The 27525-nt window shown below is 34.1% G+C and overlaps 1 protein-coding gene across 2 annotated transcripts in view; it reads right to left on the bottom strand.

The window, feature by feature from the left end:
- Window positions 1-23478, bottom strand: part of LOC143915241 (very long-chain-fatty-acid--CoA ligase bubblegum-like) — a 37895-nt gene extending 14417 nt beyond the window's left edge. For both annotated transcript variants that reach the window (XM_077435790.1, XM_077435791.1), the window contains exon 1: window positions 23372-23478. The gene's annotated coding sequence lies outside the window, so the exon portion shown is untranslated. The remainder of the gene's footprint in view (window positions 1-23371) is intronic.
- Between the last annotated feature and the right edge of the window lie 4047 nt (window positions 23479-27525).

The following is a 27525-nucleotide window of genomic DNA, read 5'->3' as shown; positions in this document are numbered from 1 at the left end:
CTAACCTACTATGTCATATGATCCCAACAAAAAAACAAAAATTACGAGTATTCTAATCAATAAAACCAATGCTTATAATTTTTTTGCAGAATGTAAGGGGTACTGTAATATTATTTTATAAATATTATAATCACAAAGTAAAACTGACTTCGAATTCATCTAAAATTAGCATTGTCTCATTCAGAAGCAAACTATAGTATAACATTTATTTATTAATTATTTTATAATAATAATAACAATAAAATGACCATTGTGACCTGACAGACTACCCCAAAGCGTCACACCAGTCTTACAAAAAAAGAAAACAACAAAGAAAGAAAATAAAATATAACAATCATTCACATCATTCAAATAGTCTCGTGTTGAATCTCAAGAAACTGACCAGCTCATCAACATGACAATTGAATAGGTCTGGTTCCTTAATCTATCACATTAAGGAACCGGATAGCCTTTATAAGAGACGAGTTATTGAAAGCAGACGTTTTCGCAGGAGTAGGTTGCAAAATTGATGATGACGCAAAGCTCTACCGCATTCAGGCGCCGAAAATTTAAATTCTAATAAAATCGAAGAGTTGTCGATTCTTCCCTTTAATACTCCAATGAAATAATTCATGCCAAAAGATAGTGAGTCAAAGCCCAGCATACCTTATAAAAAGGCAGTGGGAAGTAAATAGGGGTAATATTTATATTTCCTCATATACATAAAGGCATACATATACATATCAAACACACGAAATTCTCAGAAATTTTATGTACATACATATGTATGTATGTATGTAGATTGTTCCACACTAACTAAAATCTATTTTGTAAGAAAGAGTACAAAAAATAAAAACATACGACTGACAGATTTACATACATACGATGTGTATTGTAATAAAAATAGCAAAGGTTAGCATCGTTTTTTCACACAAAAGTATTCAATTAGCGGACACTTTTTAGCAGCATTTTCAATTTTACAAAATATAACATGGCATAATCGGCATGACAATGGAGTAAAATTCTGATTATAATCTACATACATATATATGCATGTAAATATTATATTCTATTACGCTTATTGAATAAGTACTCTTTAAGTATAAAAATACGTATTATATGTAGTATTTATTGACCGGCACCAATTTGTACGGGGTTCGCAATTCACGTAAATAAAATATGAAACGGCTTTAATAAAAATCAATACGTAGTATGCAAATGAGCACATTAACCCTGTAAGTGCCAAGTACGATCCGGTCGATAAAGTTCGCGATAATGTTATTATAATTAACCGAAGTAAATATTCATTTGATCAGGCGGGTAACTGCACCAATAGTTGACAGCCTTCCAATATAAGACCGAATCGAATATGGATGTACGTATCATTAAAAAAAAAGACTTACTACTATCAAGACTTTTGGAACACGCATAAAAAGTGGGAAAATTTTCCTTCAAAATGATATCATACATGAATAAGTTGAACAACTTGATCGTTGTCTAATCAAAACGTCAATAGTGCAGCGGCAGCGAACCTTTTCAAGCTTGCTAGCTAAATCCATTTAAAAAAAAAAAAAAACATAAAAGAGCCTTGTAAAAAATCATTTATCAACACGCTTCCATTCGTCTCTGTTTAGGGCAACTCTCATCCCTCTCATCTCACACATTTTTCTGTTTTCATTCACCCATCTCCCCTGTGACCTTCCTTGCACCCTTTTACATTCTCTCGGATACCATTCGAGCACTTCTTTCGTCAATCTATCATCCGTTCTTCTAGCTGCATTACCCGCCCATTGCCATTATTAAGCAAAAAATTTTCGTCATGTCTATAAGAATTTCAGCGCTCGATACCAAGTTTTGGTTCGATAGGACTAACGGTGTTCAAAAAATCCCCAAAATACACAGACACACACACACACACATTTTTTCTAGATCATGAAAACGTGATCAGTAATCGATTATGAGTTCGAATTTTCGCATGATCACAAAACTTCATCTATTGTTACTAAGTAAAAAGAGAGGAGAGAATGTTATTACTAAAGAGCGGACCAACTTTGCGCCGTTCTTTGTTCATTTTTATGATGAACCTTTTTTATGCTCTCTAGCTTTGTACTTTGCCCTGTTTCCTGGAAAAAGCACGCTTCCGGTCCTACCTCTAGTTATTACTAGAGCGCGGATAGAGACCGTGCTTTTTCCAGGAATCGGGGCGGTTTGGCTCTATTTACAAAGCTAGAGTTAAAAAAAAAGGTTCGGCGAACCTTTAACAATGCATTTACAACAATTGAACAATGAAAGGAACGCTCTGGGTCCCCTCTTTAATTATTACTACATGGATGAAATTAGAAAAAAATGTGTGGGACGAGATCGATGAGAGTTGCTCGAAAGAGAGGCCTTTATCCAGCAGTAAATGATGATGATGGTGATAGTACCGATAAACCTCGGCATTTTGTACCGTATTTACCCTTAACTCTTTGAATCGTGACCCAACGCCGAACGGCGTTTTGTCAACAAGTCCATGAGCCTGAAAATTGTTGTATATTGAGCATGTATAAATTAAACAAGAATACTACCCGCTAAGCCTTTCCAGGTAGCATTGAAAAAAATGCATTGAATATGGGTCGAGTAATCCGTGTCAATGTTCATAAAGACTAATTTACACCGGAATTTCTGAATTTATAACCACATATCAGAATTTCCCGATGGAAATCCCTAACTGCTGAGTATTTTATATTGTGGCTTGGCATTTAGATTGCGAGCATTACATTTTAACAACAACGAAGAAGATGGAACTAGTTTTGGAAAAATACATTCATCAATAGACTAATTTTGTTTATATCATACTAGTGGTTTTACCCGGCTTCGCTCGGTATTTGTAATATAAACAGCTTAAACATGACTAATCTAATAGTAAACATATCATTAAATTTATTTGAATAATTTTATTTTATATAATTTTATTTGAATACTCATTTGTTTTTTTTAATAAATTGAATGTCACGAACAAACAAACATATATACTAAGTCTCTTTCGAAATTATATGTATACCAGAATCCGGCGCCTGCGTCCCCGGAGCCCGCGCCCCCGCCGCCTTCGCCCCCAGGGACAGAATTCTTTGAATCGAAAAAAATTGAATCGGCGCCTATGAATCGAAAAAAAACTACGAACCAACGAACGAAGCGTACATATATGTAAACATGGGTCTACGTGACTTGACAGAATGTTAAATTACAGAAAACGCAAATATCAGAATGCAAAGATCGAAAATCGAAAGATCTTAAGTCGAAAGATCAAAAAAAAAAAATGGTGCATGGTAAACGGTACATACTCACTTAATTTGCGCGAGCAGGATACAACAGGAACAAGAGGAACAGGCTTTTCCTCCCGTATTCTGCGCGCGCACATTAAAAAGTTAAAGCCTGTTCCTCTTGTTCCTGTTGTACCCTGCTCGCGCAAATTAACTGAGTACGTGCGTGAGTATGTACCGTTTACCATGCACCTTTTTATTATCTTTCGACTTAAGATCTTTCGATTTTCGATCTTTGCCTTCCGATATTTGCGTTTTCTGTAATTAAACATTCCGGCTCGTCACGGAGACCCATAAATAATATGTAGTATAATTTTAATATTTAAATATTTAAACTTTTAATTCAAGTATTTTAATATTGAAAACCTAGAATCTAGGATTTAAATATTCGCTATATTTTCTATTGCTATCTAGGGCCTAGATGAATAACCCAGCGTTGCTCGGGCGGATGGAAGTTTTCATGGATTCATCGATACTCCATGTACCAACTCCTAACGAAAACGAGCTACAGATTATGTAATAAATATAGTACTTCTACATATGGGCATACATATGCATATTGAAGGAAGTCAATTAATATTGTGGAAACGTATTTATATTGGAGTCCTTCGATCCAGGGCTCTTGTTGGGGTATCTTGACTAAGTTGACCAAAGTTAAGTTAAGTTAAGATCTTTCGATTTTCGATCTTTGCATTATGATATTTGCGTTTTCTGTAATTTAACATTCTGTCAAATCACGGAGACCGATGTAAACATATATACAAAGTCTCTTTCCAAAGTTTATATTTGATTGTTGCAAAATATATTAGAGATTCTAAATAAACCTTTACAAAACTCTAAATCCTCGGCGGTAGTTATCCAGGGTGTGTTTGGATTAGTTACAATTTTTATACCTTCTTTCTATTGGATGTCTAAATAATTCTAGTTGGAAATGTTGGCGTAATTTTCAGCGTGGCGGGCTTTCAACAGAAAAGACGTCAGCACTCAAAGGGTTAACTGGATAATATATATATATATATATATATATATATATAATTAACCGGCACATAATTTGGCCATCTGTCCACAGCTCCAGCGGGCATTTCCTCTTCCGACTCGGGTTTTCCCGCGGTTTCTGTGGTCGGTGACATTTGAACTGGTAGTTTTAACGATCCGCCAAAGGCTTGCCGAATTGCTTGCGTGTTTGCGAAGATAAGGCGATAGCAACGTGGCGTGATGCGGTAACAACATCGACACATGCAAATGTTATTTTTACCAAACGTCATGACGACTGACGCATAATCTACTTGTGCACATAAACGTAATACATACATACATATCGCGTACTTAGAGCGCAATCCTGACAACTCCACAAGATACATACAATTGTTTGGTATAGCGCTACTTATCGACATTGACTTCGCATTTATTTTATTATTTACTAACTGAACCCGGCATGCGTTGCAATGCCACAATAACGCATGCAATTCCCGTTCCTCTTGCATTCCCGTTCCCGTTCCCGTTTTCGTTCTCGTTCCCGATCCTATTTGTCGGAAAAATGCAGGCAGCGAACACATCTGAAATTATTCAATTGTTTGTTTATTTTAGCCTAACAACGCAGGTCGCGACGCGAAAACATTTAAAATGATTGCGTTGCAATGCCATACATTCCCGTTTCCGTTCCCGTTTTTGGGCGATTTTTTTTCACAGTAATCTTCCCGGACATGCATACAACAAATCCTAAAAGTTCCATCGTAATCTGTTCAGTGCTTTAAGAGGGCTGGACAGCAGCGCATTGTCCATACAAACGTACTATACTTCTCCCTTCCTCAATTATGGCACTAGAGAAATTATTTTTTAATATGCTATGGATATCAACCATTGGGGTGCATCTATTGTTTTATTTTTTTTGATTTATTATTTTTTATAGGAGCTAGGAGCCGCCAAAGATCTATAAAATCGCATCTTTTTTACACCCACGAAACGAGTCCAGCGTGCTTATTTAACGGTCGATTTAAAAAAAAATACGCCGATAGATGCACAGAAAGTATCTTTCTCATACTGATGATGAAATTTTTTTAAAAATTGGTCCAGTTGCGGAGGAGAAAATAGTAGAATACGAAACCTCGATTTTGTCAATTTAAAATTCGTTTTATCTGGTTGAAGCGCAACTGTCGCATTCAAAATTAAGGTTTCGGGTGTACAGCCCTCTTAAGAGCCTATTCGAGACATACAGACATTCATTTTTTATATATATAAAGATATAGATTTTATTTTATTATCCAGCAGTATGGCTCGGTGGTTGCGTTTATGTTTAGCACCAAGATTATCGGGTTCAATCCCATGCTAATCTTTGAGTTGGATATTTGTACAAATATATGTGTATTTTACTAAATCTGTTCACAGCCACCGCATTATTTGGTAAATGTGCACATTTGCGCACAATGAGATATGACCTGCAGCGAAGTTGCAACTTCAACTCTCGGGTCAACAGCCCACTTTAGATAACAAATTTGCAAACTGCACTATGTAGTTCAGTGGTAGACAAAGCAAATGTAACTATTGGTAGTCAAAGTGCTATGGTTATATATTTTTAAATGGTATTTTACCAGCCAGCCAGCAGTATGGCTTGGTTGTTGCGTTTATGTTTAACACCAAGAGATTACCGGGTTCAATCCCATGCTAATCTTTAAAAATGCTGGTCAGACTTGGATATTTGTGACTCCAAGTCGATCGTTTCCTATCAGAGTTTGCCAATTTATCTGATTTCATTGTTGAAACGGTTCCTCCATCAAATTGGCATAAACCATCCTACCCGCAATGTCACAAATATCTGAATTTGATTTATTAATTAATCCAATTAATAAATCCATAGATGTCTATATGGATTTATTAATTGTAACTTTCGTGTTCTCCAGTCTCTCGAAATCTCGAAAGCGATTTATGTAATAAAAATGCTGTAATGTTTGTAATTAATTGTCGAGGAAGGCACTTTTTAGCAGCATTTTCAATTTTACAAAATATAACATGGCATAATCGGCATGACAATGGAGTAAAATTCTGATTATAATCTACATACATATATATGCATGTAAATATTATATTCTATTACGCTTATTGAATAAGTACTCTTTAAGTATAAAAATACGTATTATATGTAGTATTTATTGACCGGCACCAATTTGTACGGGGTTCGCAATTCACGTAAATAAAATATGAAACGGCTTTAATAAAAATCAATACGTAGTATGCAAATGAGCACATTAACCCTGTAAGTGCCAAGTACGATCCGGTCGATAAAGTTCGCGATAATGTTATTATAATTAACCGAAGTAAATATTCATTTGATCAGGCGGGTAACTGCACCAATAGTTGACAGCCTTCCAATATAAGACCGAATCGAATATGGATGTACGTATCATTAAAAAAAAAGACTTACTACTATCAAGACTTTTGGAACACGCATAAAAAGTGGGAAAATTTTCCTTCAAAATGATATCATACATGAATAAGTTGAACAACTTGATCGTTGTCTAATCAAAACGTCAATAGTGCAGCGGCAGCGAACCTTTTCAAGCTTGCTAGCTAAATCCATTTAAAAAAAAAAAAAAACATAAAAGAGCCTTGTAAAAAATCATTTATCAACACGCTTCCATTCGTCTCTGTTTAGGGCAACTCTCATCCCTCTCATCTCACACATTTTTCTGTTTTCATTCACCCATCTCCCCTGTGACCTTCCTTGCACCCTTTTACATTCTCTCGGATACCATTCGAGCACTTCTTTCGTCAATCTATCATCCGTTCTTCTAGCTGCATTACCCGCCCATTGCCATTATTAAGCAAAAAATTTTCGTCATGTCTATAAGAATTTCAGCGCTCGATACCAAGTTTTGGTTCGATAGGACTAACGGTGTTCAAAAAATCCCCAAAATACACAGACACACACACACACACATTTTTTCTAGATCATGAAAACGTGATCAGTAATCGATTATGAGTTCGAATTTTCGCATGATCACAAAACTTCATCTATTGTTACTAAGTAAAAAGAGAGGAGAGAATGTTATTACTAAAGAGCGGACCAACTTTGCGCCGTTCTTTGTTCATTTTTATGATGAACCTTTTTTATGCTCTCTAGCTTTGTACTTTGCCCTGTTTCCTGGAAAAAGCACGCTTCCGGTCCTACCTCTAGTTATTACTAGAGCGCGGATAGAGACCGTGCTTTTTCCAGGAATCGGGGCGGTTTGGCTCTATTTACAAAGCTAGAGTTAAAAAAAAAGGTTCGGCGAACCTTTAACAATGCATTTACAACAATTGAACAATGAAAGGAACGCTCTGGGTCCCCTCTTTAATTATTACTACATGGATGAAATTAGAAAAAAATGTGTGGGACGAGATCGATGAGAGTTGCTCGAAAGAGAGGCCTTTATCCAGCAGTAAATGATGATGATGGTGATAGTACCGATAAACCTCGGCATTTTGTACCGTATTTACCCTTAACTCTTTGAATCGTGACCCAACGCCGAACGGCGTTTTGTCAACAAGTCCATGAGCCTGAAAATTGTTGTATATTGAGCATGTATAAATTAAACAAGAATACTACCCGCTAAGCCTTTCCAGGTAGCATTGAAAAAAATGCATTGAATATGGGTCGAGTAATCCGTGTCAATGTTCATAAAGACTAATTTACACCGGAATTTCTGAATTTATAACCACATATCAGAATTTCCCGATGGAAATCCCTAACTGCTGAGTATTTTATATTGTGGCTTGGCATTTAGATTGCGAGCATTACATTTTAACAACAACGAAGAAGATGGAACTAGTTTTGGAAAAATACATTCATCAATAGACTAATTTTGTTTATATCATACTAGTGGTTTTACCCGGCTTCGCTCGGTATTTGTAATATAAACAGCTTAAACATGACTAATCTAATAGTAAACATATCATTAAATTTATTTGAATAATTTTATTTTATATAATTTTATTTGAATACTCATTTGTTTTTTTTAATAAATTGAATGTCACGAACAAACAAACATATATACTAAGTCTCTTTCGAAATTATATGTATACCAGAATCCGGCGCCTGCGTCCCCGGAGCCCGCGCCCCCGCCGCCTTCGCCCCCAGGGACAGAATTCTTTGAATCGAAAAAAATTGAATCGGCGCCTATGAATCGAAAAAAAACTACGAACCAACGAACGAAGCGTACATATATGTAAACATGGGTCTACGTGACTTGACAGAATGTTAAATTACAGAAAACGCAAATATCAGAATGCAAAGATCGAAAATCGAAAGATCTTAAGTCGAAAGATCAAAAAAAAAAAATGGTGCATGGTAAACGGTACATACTCACTTAATTTGCGCGAGCAGGATACAACAGGAACAAGAGGAACAGGCTTTTCCTCCCGTATTCTGCGCGCGCACATTAAAAAGTTAAAGCCTGTTCCTCTTGTTCCTGTTGTACCCTGCTCGCGCAAATTAACTGAGTACGTGCGTGAGTATGTACCGTTTACCATGCACCTTTTTATTATCTTTCGACTTAAGATCTTTCGATTTTCGATCTTTGCCTTCCGATATTTGCGTTTTCTGTAATTAAACATTCCGGCTCGTCACGGAGACCCATAAATAATATGTAGTATAATTTTAATATTTAAATATTTAAACTTTTAATTCAAGTATTTTAATATTGAAAACCTAGAATCTAGGATTTAAATATTCGCTATATTTTCTATTGCTATCTAGGGCCTAGATGAATAACCCAGCGTTGCTCGGGCGGATGGAAGTTTTCATGGATTCATCGATACTCCATGTACCAACTCCTAACGAAAACGAGCTACAGATTATGTAATAAATATAGTACTTCTACATATGGGCATACATATGCATATTGAAGGAAGTCAATTAATATTGTGGAAACGTATTTATATTGGAGTCCTTCGATCCAGGGCTCTTGTTGGGGTATCTTGACTAAGTTGACCAAAGTTAAGTTAAGTTAAGATCTTTCGATTTTCGATCTTTGCATTATGATATTTGCGTTTTCTGTAATTTAACATTCTGTCAAATCACGGAGACCGATGTAAACATATATACAAAGTCTCTTTCCAAAGTTTATATTTGATTGTTGCAAAATATATTAGAGATTCTAAATAAACCTTTACAAAACTCTAAATCCTCGGCGGTAGTTATCCAGGGTGTGTTTGGATTAGTTACAATTTTTATACCTTCTTTCTATTGGATGTCTAAATAATTCTAGTTGGAAATGTTGGCGTAATTTTCAGCGTGGCGGGCTTTCAACAGAAAAGACGTCAGCACTCAAAGGGTTAACTGGATAATATATATATATATATATATATATATATATAATTAACCGGCACATAATTTGGCCATCTGTCCACAGCTCCAGCGGGCATTTCCTCTTCCGACTCGGGTTTTCCCGCGGTTTCTGTGGTCGGTGACATTTGAACTGGTAGTTTTAACGATCCGCCAAAGGCTTGCCGAATTGCTTGCGTGTTTGCGAAGATAAGGCGATAGCAACGTGGCGTGATGCGGTAACAACATCGACACATGCAAATGTTATTTTTACCAAACGTCATGACGACTGACGCATAATCTACTTGTGCACATAAACGTAATACATACATACATATCGCGTACTTAGAGCGCAATCCTGACAACTCCACAAGATACATACAATTGTTTGGTATAGCGCTACTTATCGACATTGACTTCGCATTTATTTTATTATTTACTAACTGAACCCGGCATGCGTTGCAATGCCACAATAACGCATGCAATTCCCGTTCCTCTTGCATTCCCGTTCCCGTTCCCGTTTTCGTTCTCGTTCCCGATCCTATTTGTCGGAAAAATGCAGGCAGCGAACACATCTGAAATTATTCAATTGTTTGTTTATTTTAGCCTAACAACGCAGGTCGCGACGCGAAAACATTTAAAATGATTGCGTTGCAATGCCATACATTCCCGTTTCCGTTCCCGTTTTTGGGCGATTTTTTTTCACAGTAATCTTCCCGGACATGCATACAACAAATCCTAAAAGTTCCATCGTAATCTGTTCAGTGCTTTAAGAGGGCTGGACAGCAGCGCATTGTCCATACAAACGTACTATACTTCTCCCTTCCTCAATTATGGCACTAGAGAAATTATTTTTTAATATGCTATGGATATCAACCATTGGGGTGCATCTATTGTTTTATTTTTTTTGATTTATTATTTTTTATAGGAGCTAGGAGCCGCCAAAGATCTATAAAATCGCATCTTTTTTACACCCACGAAACGAGTCCAGCGTGCTTATTTAACGGTCGATTTAAAAAAAAATACGCCGATAGATGCACAGAAAGTATCTTTCTCATACTGATGATGAAATTTTTTTAAAAATTGGTCCAGTTGCGGAGGAGAAAATAGTAGAATACGAAACCTCGATTTTGTCAATTTAAAATTCGTTTTATCTGGTTGAAGCGCAACTGTCGCATTCAAAATTAAGGTTTCGGGTGTACAGCCCTCTTAAGAGCCTATTCGAGACATACAGACATTCATTTTTTATATATATAAAGATATAGATTTTATTTTATTATCCAGCAGTATGGCTCGGTGGTTGCGTTTATGTTTAGCACCAAGATTATCGGGTTCAATCCCATGCTAATCTTTGAGTTGGATATTTGTACAAATATATGTGTATTTTACTAAATCTGTTCACAGCCACCGCATTATTTGGTAAATGTGCACATTTGCGCACAATGAGATATGACCTGCAGCGAAGTTGCAACTTCAACTCTCGGGTCAACAGCCCACTTTAGATAACAAATTTGCAAACTGCACTATGTAGTTCAGTGGTAGACAAAGCAAATGTAACTATTGGTAGTCAAAGTGCTATGGTTATATATTTTTAAATGGTATTTTACCAGCCAGCCAGCAGTATGGCTTGGTTGTTGCGTTTATGTTTAACACCAAGAGATTACCGGGTTCAATCCCATGCTAATCTTTAAAAATGCTGGTCAGACTTGGATATTTGTGACTCCAAGTCGATCGTTTCCTATCAGAGTTTGCCAATTTATCTGATTTCATTGTTGAAACGGTTCCTCCATCAAATTGGCATAAACCATCCTACCCGCAATGTCACAAATATCTGAATTTGATTTATTAATTAATCCAATTAATAAATCCATAGATGTCTATATGGATTTATTAATTGTAACTTTCGTGTTCTCCAGTCTCTCGAAATCTCGAAAGCGATTTATGTAATAAAAATGCTGTAATGTTTGTAATTAATTGTCGAGGAAGGCGTATTGGGGTTGACCTGTTAGGCCTTCCTGGTATATACATATCTATGTTGGTAGCTACTACTTTACTTCCTTCCCGCCTGTCATATTAAACAACGTGTTTACAACAATACCGTCATTTCATTATTTGTATCAGAGTTCTAAATATTGGCGTAATACCTAAATAAGCAGTATACAATTCTAGAAGGCAAAATTCATAGAAGTTTTTTAAATATTAGGGTGTTGCATTTTTTTAAACCCGCAAAGTTGCCACGAGAGAAACACTTTTCGTCAATTAAGCCGGACTTTATCAAAGTTTCCGATATTTATAGACACATACATATGTATGTATGTGTTAACGTATATCACGGGATAAATACACTAGAAAATAATAAGAAAATAACGATGGCACAGTTAATTATTGTGTTACCAGCGAATAACTACGAGATTTTAGGATATTATTAAAAAGATAAAAAAAACCCAAGACTCGGTACAGAGGTGGCTAGATAGCTTCGAAATGACCTCTTGTACCTATTAGTACTCCAGACAATTTCGAAAATTAGCCTATGAGAAAAAAAATAATTTAGATGTCTAAATTCATAAAATTGGAGTCGAACATAATAACACTGTTCGACAAATGACGTCGAAGTAGTCGTCCAGTTCAAAACAAAAGTCAAAAGTACGTACTTGGGATTTTTTCCCACTGTTAATACTATTTTATATTGAGATTTGAAAGCTGAAAAGTACTACAAATGAAAAATAAAATACCCGAATATAGATTCCAATATTCATTTTGAACAGGAAATTACCAGATTTTGAGACATCGACCGAACAACACCAAGATATAGAAAAATCGCGCGATTTAAAAAACACATATATCTCCAAGTCTCGAACCAATAAACCTTTTTTATTACCAGATTCGTTTTTACTGGGCATAGATCTATAATGGTGCGTACGCACCAAGCCAACGAACGGCCCACAGGCCAACTTTTAAAACCAGTAGCGTACAAAATATCGAAATAAAAATTAAATTTAAAAATTGAAATTAAATATCAAAATTAAAACTATTATTATTATATTAAAATTAAATTAAGTATCAAAATAAAATTATAATCATTATATTAAAATTAAAATTAAATATTGAAAGTTAAAACAGAACATGCACAATTTAAATAAATTTTCGAGATTGACCTAAAATTAGATCATCAACAATCACATACAGGTAATCCTCGACTTTTGTTTGTCGAAGATGTTTTGACTTAATCTACCTGATTTTGATTGAAACGGTTCCAACAAATTGGCAAGCTTTACCCATCTCAAATTTCTGATTTCGCCAATTCGTATAAAAATACTGCAAATTTGTCCATAAATGTCTCACAAAATTCGAATTTTTCAACATCTTGAAATTTGACGATTTACATTATAAAAATCATGTCTCTATGCGTTGTTAAAATTATCCCAAAAATTGAATATCGATGTTTTTGTAATTGGCCAGGAAGAGGCATTGGGGTTTACCAATTAGGCTTTCCTGATATATATACATATATGAATGTAAAAATAAAATATGTAAATATTGAATTGTTAACGATCGTAGGGTTCATGTTTGCGACGAGAATTACAGTTCTAAGATGCAGTGTTTCTATATTTGTCGTTTTCCCTGACTACTAATATTATCTATCTAATATGTATTAGGGGTACCGGAAAGAAATCCATTTTTACTCTATCTATGTTTTTAATAACCACAGAAAATTATCGAATTATAGAACTATCACAGAAACTTATAAATTACCACAGAACTATAGGAACATTTTAAAGGATCGGAAAAACACACAATGGTTTTTGTTCTGCACGCACGAAAAAGAAGAGTGATGGAACACGTAGTTTTTTTTACATTTTTCAGGGAAAAACGCTATCCTTTTTATACTTCAAACCATAATATGGTTTTTGTTATGGTTTTTTATTTACCAAACCTCGCTCCTTCTTACTATTACCTATTTAGTTCCATGGAGGCCACAGTAAGAAGAAAAAAAAACAACAGCGTGAGTGATTTGGGAAACCAAATATTAACATTTATTAATTCAAAACTGGCAAGATTTTTCAATAAAAGGATTGAAACATCGACAAAAAGATGGTAAAGAGTCATGAAAATTAGAGGAGATTATATTTTGAAGTAAAATGTGCAAAAAAAATGAAAAACTGAATATTTAAGATGATCTGCAAAAAAATGGATTTCTTTGCGGTACCCCTAATATATAATTTCGAAAGAGACTGTATGTACGGTTTGTTGGGAATCGAACACAAATCAAAGTCTCTATGACGACGACATCGATATCGTCAAATATTACTTTTTTTTCGATTCAAATAAATTTAATAAAAAAACAAATGAATGTTTATATTATTTACAAAAACTGTTTATATTACAAATACCGAGCGCAGCCGGGTAAAAACACTACTAGAAGATAATTACAAATATTAAGAACCGAAATCGTTTTACATACTTACGTGATTTAAAATCAAAGCTAAATCGTTTCTACATTGTATTACCAATGGAGACAGAATATGAAAACGGGAACAAAACTGCGTTAATAACTCAATTTTTTCGAATCGTCGAGTTATCATATTTGCGTTCTACATACATGGTATGTCGGTGTAAACATCGATTGGCGACATTATCGAGCATTGAACGCGACGATGTTTGGTACATAGTTTTAACCCCTTCCGTGACGGTTTTAATCCGACTAATGATTCTAGAACGGAATTTTTTTTCTGCAAAATTAGTCCACAATTTGAACCAAGGCCGAGTCAAAGTCGTCGAATTTTTAAATCGATTTTTATTATACATATGTATATACTAACTGACGTAAAATATAGCTCTGAACCCTTTCAAAATCTGTCTGCGGTCTAAGTTAGAGTACCAATAGAAAGTATAGTTGCCTGGCGTTGCCCGGGTAGATTAAAATTTAAAAAACTTCAAAACCTATACGTATACGGTCTGATTTTAAGCACCAAGTGATCTGTTTTAGGTCATCGACTTTCGAGAGTCTTTAATTAATATTATGTATTAGATGTATTATGAGCATTTATAAAAATTGTAAATAGGTTTTTGAGCTCTTTTTCCTATTATGCTGTACAATAACATTATAATAATATAATACTATGATTACTAACAAAATTAAATTAAAATTGTAAAATAGAAAATGATCCGTAGATCAGAAGCTATTTAAATAGATACATATAAGATGTATTGTGAACATAATTTCGTAATAATAAAAAGCATTTAAAAATCAAAAGCACCAAGTGATTTGGGTTTTTCCCCAAAATCGCAATAATATTCGTGCGTGCATAATCAGTATCCATATTTATACATATAGATAATTGGCCAAAATTATAAAATATGGTGTCTTTATGAAAAGGATGAAATGGGGATGGATTCGAAATAGGCGCATAAAAATATGTGACGAATTTTGTTAATTTTTTAATGCACTTGGTGGCATAAGAAAAGCTGCCTTAAAATAAATTTAAGATATTTGATTTATTTCATTCAATATATGCCTTCTGGCACATTTTTTTCTTCAAAATAAAAAAAAGCCGTGGACATATTTAATTATAACTAAAAAAATTCATATTTGACACTAAAACTTGTTTTTATAATACACATATTTTTAAATAAAATAAAAGCGAGTTTGAAAATAGATACATAGAAAATATCATAGATAGATTCGAAGAAGATTTTTTTCTTATTATGCTGTATCTGAGAGTAAAGAAATTGAAATGTGCGGATTATGCAGCTAGAAGAACGGATGATAGATTGTCGAAAGAGGCGCTCGAATGGTACCCAAGAGAATTTAAAAGGGTGCAAAAGTAAGACCGATAAGGGTGGATGAAATCAGAAAATGTGTGGGACGAGATGGATGAGAGTTGCTTAAAACAGAGAAGAATGGAAGCGAGTTGGAGAAGCCTTCATCCAGCAGTGGATGGCGAATAGCTGTGAATGATGATACTTTACACTATATACATACTAACATAAATATAAGGTAATAATATAAATACAAACAAGTATGATTGCTGAATCAGTAGATATTGGAATAGACGTAAGATTTATTGTGATCATAATATATGATTTTAAAAAAAAAGCATTTAAAAATAAAAATCAAATAAATAGATGTACGTGACGATGGCTAAATAATCCTTGCCGACAGGTAAAAAATGCAAGTATATACACTTCTGTCAATATCGTCTTTTTAGAAAAACATCGATGTAACATTGATTTTTTATCTAGATAAACGTTTAGTGTAAATATTCTATGATAATACCGATTATTTACAGCGTCATTTATATAAAAAAAGGTAATTTACGCAGTTCTTCAGAATAGGGTAAATCAAGAAATTAAATAGAGGTTGGCAGCCATGTTTAACGTGACTTAACACAGCATGTATTGGCAGTACTGCAAAGCGCGGTAATTAATCAAAAGAACAAGAATATTTTAATAATATGATTTTTTACAATCGATTCGTATTTTAATATAACACAAACATACATATCTTGTCCATATTCGAACTGTAAAATTTACACATACGTATACTTCAAAATGATACAATGGATAATTACAATACGTATACAGACATGTCCACATTGGGCGGATTTAATTACCTAAACCCAGTCAAAGTGAGAGGAGAAACAGCAAAAGCGTGATATTGTAATCATTAATCAGAAACTAAGCCGGAAGATTTATCTTCCATGGGGTTTTTTGTAGCGTCTCTAGCTATAAAAAGTGTCGTAGTCAGAAATTCTACGACCATAAACCTGTCTGCAGACAAATCCATAGGTCAATAGCCACGGTTGGAAGTTTTATCATTTAATTCTTAATCTTTCACTCGTACGGCTTCCCTGGTTCAAAATTTAGTTTTAAAATGTTCAGCGTCGATATCGATTGAATTTCCACGTATTTTAACAATTTAATTGCCAGTTTTTTTTCAGTAAATGGTCAGTAACTTTTACAAAAAAAATATAATAACAGAGTACTATAAAGTTAAAAATAAACGGTCAGTAAAAAACGTTTTTTTTTTTTAAGTTTTTTTTTATAAACATACAACACTCAAGTAGTCAGTGCAGTAGTGAAAGTACTATGACGCGGGGGTATGCGGTGCATGCGAGTCCTTGGGGTCGGGAGGGCCCTTGGGGATCTCCAAATATTAATAGATATACATATTTAAAATTAAATAAAAAAAATAGATTACACATCCATATATGTATGTATATGTCACAGTGAAAATATATTTTCACTGACGTTTCAGCGAAATCATAACCAGTTACATTTTTAGGGTTGGTTTTATTCATTTAAGATTAGATTGTTAGGGTTAGGATAGGTTAGGTTAAGTAAGGTTTGGCCCTATTCACTTAAGATTGGGTTGTTATGGTTAAATTTATAGAGTTAAACGTTGTAAATTTATTGTTTGATATAAATTTACAACGTTTGAATTGTAATTGGGGAAAATATATTTTCACTAGTGAAAATATATTTTTACTTGAAATACGTTTTCACTGTGACATATACATATGTATGTATGTATATGTATAAAAAAAAAAATATATATATATATATATATATATATATATATATATATATATATGTATATTGCTAAATGAAAACAGTCAGTACGTACATACATATGTACATATATGTATAAAAAAATCTGACTTGGCGACCTTGCAATATCAACATGAAGAAGTCCAGAAATAATATCTTTATAATATTTGATTCAGAATTTTTCAAATTTACTATATATAGGCTAGGAAAGACACTTAAAATTTGTATATTTATTTATTTCATTGAAAAAACTGGGGGGCTATTTGGCCACTGATAATATAACTTACCGATCATCTATTTACTGACCAACAAATATAGGCCGTATTTTAATGGAACAATTTGAAACGAGACAAGTGATGATTGATTTTACGATGACATCCTCAAAAAGTTTCGATATTATTAATCGGGTTTAATGACGATGATTTTCATGTGAAGATTTCATAAAAAGCATAAGTACACATGACGATTGCGAAAACTTTATTTGCGTATGCGAATAAGAGGTTACACGGATTAAAAGGACACATTCTAAAATTACATATGTATGTATGTAAATATGCATGAAAATGAAAACCAGTTGTAATTATATATATGTATGTATAATACATACATATAAAATTTTAACGAAAAAAAAACGATCCATTCAGTTAAAAAAAAATATTATTGTAATATTGATATGGTAATAAACATATTAAAAAATTTTCAATGCATTACTGAATAATATTTATTTGGAATTTTTGCGTCTAATTGCAAGGTGAATGAATGAATGACTTGAATTTTCTAAGAAGGTGCATATTTTAAAGATAACGCAAATTGCGTGCAATATTATCGAAAAAATAAACGGAAATATATATTTTATACATACACACTTTAGATTTTCATATATGTAGATATGCCAACTTTAGATTTTCAAGTTACAAATACTTTATATTACATTTCACAGCTGATTGCTATTATAATAAAAGGCTTGTATTTTATTGGTAAGTATTACGGTTTAGTTTTGTCGGTATTTAAATATGAATGGTCAGAATTTATATATATATATATATATATATATATATATATATATATATATATATATATATATATATATATATACATATATATATATATTAAATGGGCAGTATCCATCGCTCATTATACAAGAGGTTAGTATAAATAATAAAAGGTCACTATTTATATAAAATGGTAGGTATTCAAACACAAAAAAAGGTCAATATTTATATTAAATGGTCAGCATAAATGTTAAATGGTAAGTTTTATTTTGACGAATGGCCAGTATTACTTTTTGATTAGTATCAACACACGATTGGTACGATCTTGATAGAAAATTCCATCCAACAGGCATTGCTATTTCTTCCAGCGAATGTATGCACATAAGTCAGATTTTTATACTGTCTATTCGTTATTCATACTGACATTTAATATACTAATACCGAACATTTTGAACTAAAATACTGGCCGAAAATTGATTTATATATATAATATTATGTACTTACCAAAATTGATTAAAATACTGGCCATTTAATTTGTTGCCGAAGAAAAATACACGATTCTGATTAAATTAAGAATTGCATATTTAGAGAATCGCATACATCAGAAGTTCTAAACTACAATATTATGTTTCACGACTGTTTGCAGTAGGGGTAAAAATTCGCAATTACTATCGGTCAGTAAAGATGTTCTGACCAATAGGAATCGCTCTCGCGTATATGAGATGTTCATAACAAGCCTTTTCAAACAATACGAATTGAGATTAATAATTTGACTGCTTCAAAAATTATACACATTTATAAAATTATACATATATAATTATATTTCTCTATATATATAAAATTGAATGTCTGTGTGTCTGTCTGCCTCGTATAGGCTCCTAAACCACTCAACCGATTACGATGGAACTTTCAGGATTTATTGTATGCATGTCCGGGAAGCTACTGTGAAAAAAAAACTGGAAAAAACCTCTTAATAATAATATTCGTAATTACGATTTCACCGACGGGAAAGTTTGAAGCGCCATTATGTAGTCAAGGAAATGTGTTCGTTGGTAACCACGTTACCAATTGGTTTATGACGACACGGCGTTGAAGAGACTTTAGTACAGCTCCAACCATCACTTGAAGTGGGAACGGGAATTGCATGCCTTATTCTGGCATCGCAACGCATGCCGGGTTCAGCTTGTACTATATATAATTGTATACACCAAGTTGATAAGTTTACCAATATGGAGATAATATACGCAGTTTATAGGGCAATATGAGTTGAATTAAAAACTATATACATATAGCACGATAGTAAAAAGTGCTACGATTAAACAGGGTTGCTTAGGAACAATCTTTTGGATATGTTATGTGTGTAGGTATGAAATTCCACACCTGTTAGGATACGGCTAAAAGCTCATTAAATGTTACAGGTACTTAAATAAATAAATTACATATGATGAAAATTATGTAATGATGGACAAAGTAAGAGGAGCAGAATTCGGCCATCGAGTTTGATGGCACTTTGCAGTGGCATTTGAGTTAATTGCAAATATTCCGCGTGTAAATAGTAAATAGACACTACTGAATTATCGATAAAAAAATAAAAAAAACCAGTTTGGTACACTAGAACTGTGCTCATCATCGGTTTTTCATCCGAGTACAAAGTACTTATTTCGAATCTGTCAATATATTTTGAAAAAAATTCGCATCACACAGTCGTCATTCAAATACCAAAACATATATAATTGTTATATTTATTGCTTAAACGAAGAACAAATGTCTGTCTTGGGCTGAGATTATAAAAATTAACGTACCTTAGTATTTAATGGTTGTAATATTAAAAAAAATAGCAATTAAAATACTAATGTCTCTAAATTAAATATTTGTTTTATTTTAAATAAATTTCACTTTATATGTTAAATATGAATTCATCCGACTAAATTTTGAAACGAGGAAATAAAATTAAAAAATGATGATAAAAAAAATTTTGACACATCTTGACTATCAAACCAAAACGTCATAGTTATATGTACATATTTCTAGCAAAAAAAAAATACAAATTTGGTGTGAACTTGAAAAATTACTCGATAATAGGTTTGCGAAATTTCAAAGCAATACTGCAGAACGTGAAAATTATTATCTATTTTTAATTAATTGACAATTAATCTTGAACTGTCACCTCAGATTAAAAAATTAATAGTATTTACTTAAAAATTTATATTATTATTGTAGAATGTAAGTATGAATATTTTAAAAATATCTTAATTCAACGCGTGCCATAAATGAAATTTTTAAATATGGTAAACCAGGTCGGTTTTTTTGAAAAAAAAAATAGGTGCCGGAACTCACTTTTTGTCAAGTTTTTATTGGAAAAGATCATATTAAAATTATATTATATAGAATATTCACTTGAAAAATAAAAAATGATGGGACAAAAAGGTGCCAGAACGCCGTTACATGGGAAAAAAAAACCCTATAGTAAACGGATTATTCCGCAAAAAGCGATTTCGCGCAAGTCGCTAAAATCTCGATCACGGAACATCTGGCACTCGAGTTCTCGTTAGTATAATATATAGCGTAGATTTCGATTGATGGAGTTTTTGGGTGCCAGATGTTCCGAGATCGAGATTTTAGTAACTTGCGCGCGATCGCTTTTTGCGGAATAATCACAACCATTAAATAAATGTAATTCTGAAATTAAAAAAAAATCAGAACCACTTAAAATAGTATATAGACAGTTATTCATGCAATAAAAGTAATCACAAAATGAATAATAAGTACATAAATAAATTATATAAGACAATGTTCAATACAATGAAGAAATACTCGAGGTTGTCTCGCGACCGGACATTGTGTTCATGACATGAACATTATGTTTGACGAATCATTTAGAGATAAAAATGAAGAAAACTTATACGTTATATAACGTAGTTGAATATTGAAGCATTTCGAATCATCAATAAATATCATGGACATCATCATCAAGTGCGCGCACAATTTGCAAGTATGTAGCGTACCAATGTCAAATCGTTACTATTTGGTTGACCGCGAAATCGATTGTACCGTTAAATTGAAACGTGGGCAGTTCCCAACTTGATTTGCAATTGCTTGTCTTATTTCGACACGTCAAAATCAGAACTATACCAAAATTCAAGTACACACCAAGTCTTCAATTCTTGCAGTCATAAAAATCATCTCGAAAATGTATGTTGGAATATAAAATTTGGATCAAAAGATGTAAGTAGGTAAGTAGGATCCAAAAGTAGAGTTACCATTCATAATAAAGTTAATATCTAATATATAATATCGAAAGATAATTTTTATAAATGTATGTATGTATGTAAGTTTTGGGTGGTAGAATCCGTGACGTTAAATATAATAAAAAAACAAATGAATATTCAAATAAAATAAAACTATTCAAATAAATTTAATAAAATGTTCACTATTAGATTAGCCATGTTTAAGCGGTTTATATTACAAATGCCGAACGAAGCCGGATAAAACTACTTGTAATTTATATATGAAGCTTCGTACATATTTATTTTCTAAACAAAAAAATATTAATTTCATTGTCTGGCTTAATCGGACAACCGTTTAATAATTTAAAAATTGTTTAACTTTCTTTTTAATGGTAATTTTTTACCTGTAATATAACATATATATCAGGTAAATTTTTTTTTTACCTGCAATACGTTTTTCCATAATGGTCAGTAAATGAGATTTAGAAGGAACATAAAATGAGGGAAAAAAATCATGTTGTAAATTGATTTAAAAATATTTTTCATCCATACATAGTATATTAAAATTTTTTTTTTTCATAAATTCTATAATGAAGAACACCGAAATAAATGTACATGTATTTCCAGTGTAAAGAATTATTTTCGTAATTCCGAACAGAATCAAATAGCAGCAGTTTTCAATTTCGCTGAGATTGAAAACTAATTTTAACGAGATTAAACTGTAATTATAACTACATAAAATAATATATACATATACTGATCTACTGATCATTTTCTATTTTACAATTTAATTTAATTTGATTAGTAATCATAGTATTATATTATTCTAATGTTAATCTACAGCATAATAGGAACAAGAGCTCAAAAACCTATTTACAATCCTCTATTTTTATTTTATTTGGTTTATTACTTATGAGCTTATGTATGTAGATAAACAAATCTTTGAATGAATCATAGATTATATACCACATAGTTTTTTTAGATACTTTTAACATGCGAAAAAAATGTAGCATGCCTTGCACGTATTCATGGCACGCCCAGCACACGCCCGCCTCAAAATCACCCCCTGGAGTGTTTTCGGTAAAATTTTATCCTTGCTTGACAGTGATCGATAACGGTGTATCCCATATTTGAAGAAATGTAGGAGACCCCCCCACAGCGGGGAGCCAAGCACACGACGTGCCGTTCTTCCCTGTGTGATTTCGCCCTATACATACATATCTCCAGTGTAAAGAATTATTTTCGTAATTCCGAACAGAATCAATTACATAGCAGCAGTTTTCAATTTCGTTACAACGAAATTATTTAATACACACGTTTTTAGAAGTTTGCCATAATATAACGAGATTCAGATGTATATACTTATAACTACATATGTATATTATTTTGAATAAATACTCATATTTTCTTTATTTGGATTATTACTTATGAGCTTATTATGTATATTATATATGTAGATAAATTAATCTTTGAGTTCTTCGGTTAGTTAAGCACACATCTAAAGTTTCTTTTAGAAAAATTTCTACTGTAGCGCAGTTTCGTTCTCTGCATGTTTAAGATGTTGAGTCTTCGTTAAAGAAATATGTTAATCAATAGGATTCGTTTTCATAAAAAAATGATAACAATTTAATTTTTCTCTTGTAGTTAAGCACGTATGGCAATCCTGATTACATTAACTATACATCTAATTTATAATACTCAGTTATCATAATAGTGAAAATTAAGTGTAATTGTTATTATAATTATTTTATCGAATTAATTACTGTATTGCTAAACAAAACTCAAGTGAACAATAATTATGTACATACAATAAAAAAAAAAACACCATTGTGGGCACGCAAGGTTCCGAAAAAAAACCTTCCCCGAATACAACGGCCCGAGCGTACGTCAAAACCATCCCCAATTTAGTGTCGACTGGTTGAATTTCGAATGTTTGAATTTGAATGAGACCGTTGGATTTCGATTTTGGTTCTAGTAGTACAACAAAAACGACCACTGTAATGTAAATAAAACATGACTTACATTGAAAGAATTTCGCAGAAGAGGTATCAACGGCTGCTAAGTACAAGTTGAGCGACGATCGCAGACAACCTGCACCGGACGAAGACGCCGACCAACTGAGTGCTGTCAAAATGTTACCGCTAAAATTTGTTTGCACCCTCTTATCCTGCCCCTTCCGTATTCGCCCCCCTCTATTTACCGCACTACGACAATTTACCATAGACAATTACTTTCAGCCGTGCTATCGCCGACTTTGCTCCTTTTCCCGACAAACACAAATTGTTGACCATTTTATATTATTTTACATAGATATATTCCAAGAAGACCTAACAGATAGACCCCAATGCACCTTCCTAGACAATTAATTACAAACATTGCAGCATTTTTATTACATAAATCGCTGTATTTAGAGAGGCTGAAGAACACGAAATTAAAAATTAATTAACTAATGAATTAATCCGAAGAAACATATTTGGATTTGGGTTTGCTACAAATGATTGCAAACCACCCGGCTCCACGCTCATTTCGATTGAATTTTAACTGTTTGAATTTTAGCATGTACGAAAGATTCATGGGGTTGCGCAGATGACATATCGATGTACATTGATGATTGGCAATTCTTAAAATTGAGTTGGATCTTTCTGGCAAGTTTAAAATGGCAAAAGCCGAGACAAAAGTCTGAAATGAGCATGCGCCCGCTTGGTTTGCAATCGTTTGTAGCGCAGGGTTGGATTTAGACTTGTACATTAAATTCAGATATTTGTGACATAGCGGGTAGGATGGCTTTTGGCCAATTTGATGGAAGAACCGTTTCAACCATGAAATCAGATAAATTGGCAAAGTCTGGTAGGAAACGATCGACTTGGAGTCGCAAGTATCCAAGTCTGACCAGCAGTACAGAAAGATCGAACCCGGTAACCTCTCGGTGCTAAACATAAACGCAACCACCGAGCCATACTGCTGGCTATATGTAATACATTAGACGCGCAACGGTTTGGTGATCATTGCGCACAAAACGCTCGCCCAAAAGTCACTAATATCTCTATAACGGAACATCTGGCAGCCGAAAAGTCCGTCATACTAACGAGAACTAAAATTTTAACGAGGACTCGAGTGGCAAATATTATATTTTAGTGACGCGTAAGAGATCACTTTGTGCGGAATAATCACCGAACCACACACGTCCATACATACCCGTTAGGTATTAAATAGTGATTATTAAAAGTCTGTATTTTGGCTTTAAGTCATTAATTTCAATCGTCTTAAATGTTAAAATATCATTGAAATAAGTTAATTAACAAAAAGATTGTTGACTTTCCAAAATCTGCTATGTTCGTGGGGTTCGGTGATTATTGGTCACAAAGCGCTCACCCAAAAGTCACTAAAATCTCTATAATGGAACATCTGGCAGCCGAAAAGTCCATCATACTAACCATAACTATCATACTAACGAGAACTCGAGTGCCAAAATTCCGTATTCGCAATTTTCATGGCAAAAATTGTCTTTTGGGCGATTGCAATGTGCGTAATAATCCAATTACTGTTTGTGGATATATCATCATCATTCACAGCCATTCGCCATCCACTGCTGGATGAATTGGGTACCATTCGAGCACTTCTTTCTTCGATCTGTCCTCCGTTCTTCTGACTACGTGACCCGCCCATTGACATTTAAAGTTTTTACTCTTACTATTACATCAATCACCTTTGTCATACTTTTAACTAATGTATTCCGTTTTTTATCTCTCTAGTGCACTGGACCTTATTTAGTATTCTAGCATTTAATATCCAAGTTTCACATCCATATGTCATCAACACTGGCAAAACACATCGATCGAAGATCTTTTTATTCATGCACGGTGGCATTTTAGATTTCAATACGGCATTCATTCGTCCAAATACATTCTGTAGACAAGGAAGATACATACGTTCCACCATGGCTGGTGAGATCACGTTCTGAAAGATTCCTACGGGGTCGAGGTTTTCCTCTGTATGCTATACCTTAAGTTTAATTGGTGTGCAGTTATGTAGTGAGATCATCGTTTCCGGGAGTTCGGGAGTTATTAGGTAAACAAATTCTATGACATAAAAAAGTGTGTTAGTTTGAATCTCACGACTTACCAGGACATATACCTAAAAAACCAGCACTGTCTTGGTAAAATCGGCACGAATAGCATTAGTAAAATCGGCACGAATCACAGTAGCATTTTAGATGTTAATACGGCATTCATTCGCCCAAATACACTGCATCCTAAATTCATAGGTCTCTTAATTACGGTTCGGTGATTATTGGTCACAAAGCGCTCGCCAAAAGGTCACTAAAATCTCTATAACGGAACATCTGGCAGCCGAAAAGTCCATCATACTAACCAGAGCATCTTAACCTGAGTGCCCCGACAGTATTTGTGCTGCGAACAGCACTTCGATCTAACGCATGCGAGTGAGATCGCGGTGAGGGAAAAAACCGATATTAGTTAGCGTTTTGTCACCTATGCATATACGGAATAGCTGGCGACTGCCGATGAAGTACACATGTATGTACGTAGCTGACAAAATCTACGAGTCGTAAACGAATGTGTGCCGCGAATATCCAGAGGTTACGATGCTCTGAATTAATAACGTTAACTATTAAGGTCTGACCGCACTATGCGTCTGCGACACGAACGGCAGCGTGCGGCCAAATATTGTTTGTATGAAATTGTATGAGATATAGCGCACTACGCGTCACGCGACAGAGTTGCCTTTAGTATCAACTTTGCCGTGTTGTGTCGTGCTGCAGCAGTCGACGGCCGTATAGTGCGGTCAGACCTTTATACTATGGGGATGAACGAATGAGACGACTGGCATGTTGATGCACGTGCTTTTATTATGAGAGCCAGAGACGGAGTTCGATAGCCACTCTGAACACAGCCGAGTTGGTCCCAACTCGCAGAAAGGTGACCGAACTCGACCATGTCCTACAGCGAGCCGCCACTATACTAACGAGAACTCGAGTGCCAAATTTATTTATTTATTTATTTATTATACAACATCAATTAATCAAGCACACTCGTCTAACAGATTGCTCCAAAGCGACGAGTGTGCTAAAAAGATTAAGAAAGGGTACATGAAATACAACTAAAATAAACAAATTAGATATACAAATATACAAATTAAATAAAGAAAAGATAATTGTAACGGATGGTTTTACGCACGCTTAGACTGATCTCGCGGTGGGAGATCCAGAGGGCGGATACGTCGCTCTTCCAGGGTCGGGTTATAGGGAAACGTGAACTAGCCTTGGGATACAGTTTAAATAGTCGAGGAGGTTCCTGACTGCAAATCGTCTCGTTGATAACAGCTTCCTCCTGTTCGGGACAGCTGGCTCTATGATCCAGGCCGGTCCACTCACGTCTGACGTTTCTCCGGAAACGGTGTGAGCAATACGAGGACGTTGGCTGGAACTCTTGGGAGAGAGTGATGCTGCACTCGACCTCACAGCGGTTCTTCAGCAAGATGGCGGATCTCTGGGCCCCGTCTCCCCGGGTGACGTGCACAGGATAGATCCTTTTTCAGCGATGGTTGGTGGGTGAGAGACTCGCTCTCGTTGCGCACGCGCATATATCGCGCGCTTTTCTGAGTTGCCACTCGAAATAAAAGGGCGAGGGTTGCCCTATGGGACCACGGGGAGAACGTCACGTTACATAATTAAGTAAAACATGACATAGAAAAAAAATAATTCTTAATAAATTAATAATTAAATAAACTAACTCAACCTTTCTAAATGGTCGCGACTTCCGTAACTTAGGAAGTGGTGCAGATAATGAAGAGAGATGTGACAAATGTCAATGGCACTATGGGGGATGAACGAATGAGACGACTGGCATGTTAATGCACGTGTTTTATTTATGACAGCTGAAGGCAGAGTGAGGTGGCTAGCTCCAAACATAATCGAGTTGGTCCCCACTCGCAGGAAGGTGATCAAACTCGACCATGTCGTATAGCGAGCCGCCACAGCACCATTCATATATTTCATATTCGCGATTTTCATGGCAAAAATTGTCTTTTGGACGATCGTAATGTGACCAATAATCCAATTACCCTTTATTACTAGATATTTATTTATTTATTTATATATATTTTAGCTATCAAGCTAATTTAAAAATACATCTTAATTATTATACTTAACTCAAATT

The sequence above is a fragment of the Arctopsyche grandis genome, chromosome 8 (assembly GCF_051622035.1).
Source record: "Arctopsyche grandis isolate Sample6627 chromosome 8, ASM5162203v2, whole genome shotgun sequence".
In the NCBI taxonomy this organism is placed as follows: domain Eukaryota; kingdom Metazoa; phylum Arthropoda; class Insecta; order Trichoptera; family Hydropsychidae; genus Arctopsyche; species Arctopsyche grandis.
Note: the sequence above shows the minus strand (reverse complement) of the source record. Positions and strands in the feature narration are given on the sequence as shown.